The 3,438-nt window shown below is 37.2% G+C and overlaps 1 non-coding gene across 1 annotated transcript; it reads right to left on the bottom strand.

Annotated features, from left to right (window-relative positions):
* Positions 1–526: 526 nt before the first annotated feature.
* Positions 527–632, bottom strand: LOC133243561 (U6 spliceosomal RNA). The gene has a single exon (XR_009735117.1). It is a non-coding gene; the product is annotated as a U6 spliceosomal RNA (small nuclear RNA).
* Between the last annotated feature and the right edge of the window lie 2,806 nt (positions 633–3,438).

Raw genomic sequence — 3,438 nt, 5'->3', positions numbered from 1 at the left:
TTATCAGTTTTCTTGGGTCTTTCCCATGTGTACAGGAGTGAAAAATGTTATTAAAATTCTGTTTTTCTCCTGTTAATCTGACTCTTTATTATAGGGAGGTCTCAGCCAAGAACCTAGAAAGGCAGAGTGAAAATTATCTTTCCATTTCCATATATGACAGAGTTCTATCTGTAAATTAAGAAGCAGTTATCGGAGAGTTAATTTGTCTAGATGACTGGAAAGTAATTATTTAAAAAAATTATTTTATTGAAGTATAATAGATTTATGTTAATTTCTGCTGTACAGCCAAGTGATTCAGTTATACATATGTGTATACACACACACACACACATATTCTTTTTCATAACTTTTCCATTATGTTTTATCACAGAATATTGAATATAGTTCCATGGACCTCATTGTTTATCCATTGTATATATTATAGTTTGCATCTGCTAATCCCAAACTCCCAATCCATCCCTCCCCTATCCCTGCTCTCCTCCTTGGCAACCAGGAGCCTGTTCTCTATGTCCATGAATCTGTTTCTAAAAATAAAGAATGCTTCATGAATTAGCCTGTCATCCTTGTGCAGGGGCCATGCTAATTTTCTTTGTATTGTTCCAGTTTTTAGTACATGTGTTGCCAAAGCAAGCAATTGCTGAAAAATGATTCTCAATCTAGAACATTATTTCACAAATACTGTGTGGTCCAGTGACCACCTGCATAAGAATTTTCCATGCCTATAAAATCCAAATACTGGGGTTTTATCTCAAACCAAAGCAACCAAAATCTTTTGGAGTAGAGTTCAGAAAAGGAAATTTTTAAAAGTTGTACTAGGTAAATCATACATACACTAAAATCTGAGTGGTCAAAGTTGTGCTTTACTGTGGAAATAAATGAGCTTGGATTGTATTTCTATATTCCATGAGATCTACCCTACATTTTTACACTGCTGGATGAGATCTTTAACAATTACCTTATAAATTTGCTTTGTAGCAAGTTATGAATTGTGAGCCTGCTCAAACTGTTGGACTTGTCTGCGAGCTAATAATGTGGTGATTTATTTAATGATTTGCTCATCTGTTTGGATGCTGATGTCTTTTTATCTGTAAGATTGTGCCAGCTGGTTCTGACTAGGAATTATTACATGAAATGCTTTGTTTGTGTTGGAATGTCATTATATTAATGATATTTAGTTATGTTTATTAGCACTTCATATTTTATATGTGAACATGTTCTGCAGAATTACTAGTATTTCAAAGGCTTCAAGTATAATTTGAGTACTTATTAATTTAAAATTTGACACTTCTAATTGAGTTAATATGTTTGCTTTTATTTTGACTCCTAGTATTGAGGCAAATAGTGACTTTTTTCTTGAACTATTCATTCTGTTCCCCTGAAGCACGTAGTATACCAGGTATTTCTGAAGAAAAGATGGGTTTGTCAGGCGAGTGTATTCTCCTAGGTTCTGTCTTGTCCCAACAAAAATTTGAAGCGACAGATGTTAGAGCCCTCTTCACGTCATAGCTCTTGGACAGACCCTGTTATAGCTCTCGGGTCTTGGACAGACTGTTATAGCTTTTAGACAGATCAGTATTACAGCTCCATGTTACAGCTCTATTTTATTTAGAAAATAGCAGGAAAATCCATCCTTGAGGCGTGAGGGCAGGCTGACCCAAAGACACGAAGAGAAGAGAGTGGGGGAATGTGCCAGCATGCAGGAGAGAGAGAGAGAACCCTGGGCCTTTGGCTCCTCTTTGTATATATTTTTTCCTCCCCCTGGGCCTGCGCTATGTAAATTGGGTTAGCCAGGAGTGCTGTTTGTTCTACCTGAGGTCCTCATTCTGATCCTCGGACCTTCCTTTGTTCTACTTTTGTGGGCTTTTCCCTTTCTTATCTTTTAGCCACTGCTATTCTGGACTCCTGTTTCCTATTCTATCCAACAAGTTTATTTAAGGTCAGCAGAGAATTGGAACTCAAAGTCTGTAACCATGGTGAGCCATGTGCAAGTTCCTGCATGACAAGGAAAGGAGAAGAGGAAGTTGGGAGGGATAGAGTAAACACAGAATCCATGGCTTTTCGTTGGCTGAGTCCTTGCCTGCAAAGAAGGATCTTTGTGTTGGGCTCTGCTGTCAACACAGGATCAGAGAGCTCCCCTTTCCCATCTACCAGCTCTATTTAATTGATATTTCTATGTATTAATATTTTATAATTCATTATATGAACTTTTACTGAGCAAATATTAGAGGTACAAAGAAAAGAATAGATGTAGATTTATCTCTCAAGGAAATTATTGATCATCTCCCCAACCAGCTTTTAACTCAAGGAGAATAGAAACTATGTAATGTTCATCAGCACTTGGCATATTGCCTGAAACATTGAGAGTGATCTAGATATAATTGTTGAATAAAAGGATGAACAGTAATGAAAATAATATAGGTATAAATGATAGTGATCACTTCTTAAATAATATGGTCTGTGCTTTAAGAGAGACACATATACTACCCAAAGAAGATTCAAGAAGGGTAAAAATTATTTCAGAGTAGAAGGGTCATGAAAGATTTTGTTCAGAGATAATATATGAATTGGACCTCGAAGGTAAAAGAAACTCTTCTCACCTACTCTTTTATTTCTCCTTAAGGAAGGTGATGTGACTTATCTTACTCATGAGCTTTGGGGATAAGGAACAGAGTATATATGTTAGGGGAAGCACACTTACTGAAACCACCCACCCTGGCCAGGCACCATAGCATGAGTGGTTTTATGACCAGAGGTCCTAGTAAGGAACATGGAACTAATGAGCCTCTACCAACCGGAAGAGTTTGGGAAAGGTCAAAAGGAGATACCACATGTCTCACCACCAGGAAGGACTCTTGAGTCAGAATGATTGGCTAAAGACAACCGGGAAACTAATTCCATCACCATAAACTGCTCCCCCTCCTCCCCCTTCTTCTTTAAACCTAGCTTCCTTTCTTCCCTTTGAAATCTTTGAAGACCTGAGATATTTTTAATTACTCTGTTAGTACTTGGATCTGATGTTCTGTGTTTCTATAGGAGGTTTTCTGAGAGGCTGTATTGTATTTAAGGGAGTGTCTGATAAGGACTGCCAGGTCTATGTGTGTTTTAACTCTATGTTCTGTGTTGTGATTTTTGATGACCATTTTGCTTTGGCCACCATTTGGTTTAGACCTGCCACCATTTTGTTAGAACTTGATTTTCTTTCCCTGTGCCTTGAGACTAGGACTCTAGCTCTGCTCTCAGGAACATTTACTCTAGACCATCTCTAACTCCTGAGACTGAGGAAAAGCCTTTAAATGTTTTATTTATTCCAACTGTTTTTTATAAACTAGTAAACTTTATATTGTAATGTCTAACTCATGACTAAGCTTAGAAAATGAAGCTAGATCTTGCGTTGTGTCTGTATGTCTTTGTCTCTGGGTAATATTTTTGAGATTAATT

Source organism: Bos javanicus, chromosome X (assembly GCF_032452875.1).
Source record: "Bos javanicus breed banteng chromosome X, ARS-OSU_banteng_1.0, whole genome shotgun sequence".
NCBI classification, from domain to species: domain Eukaryota; kingdom Metazoa; phylum Chordata; class Mammalia; order Artiodactyla; family Bovidae; genus Bos; species Bos javanicus.
This window is presented reverse-complemented; position numbering and strand designations above follow the sequence as displayed.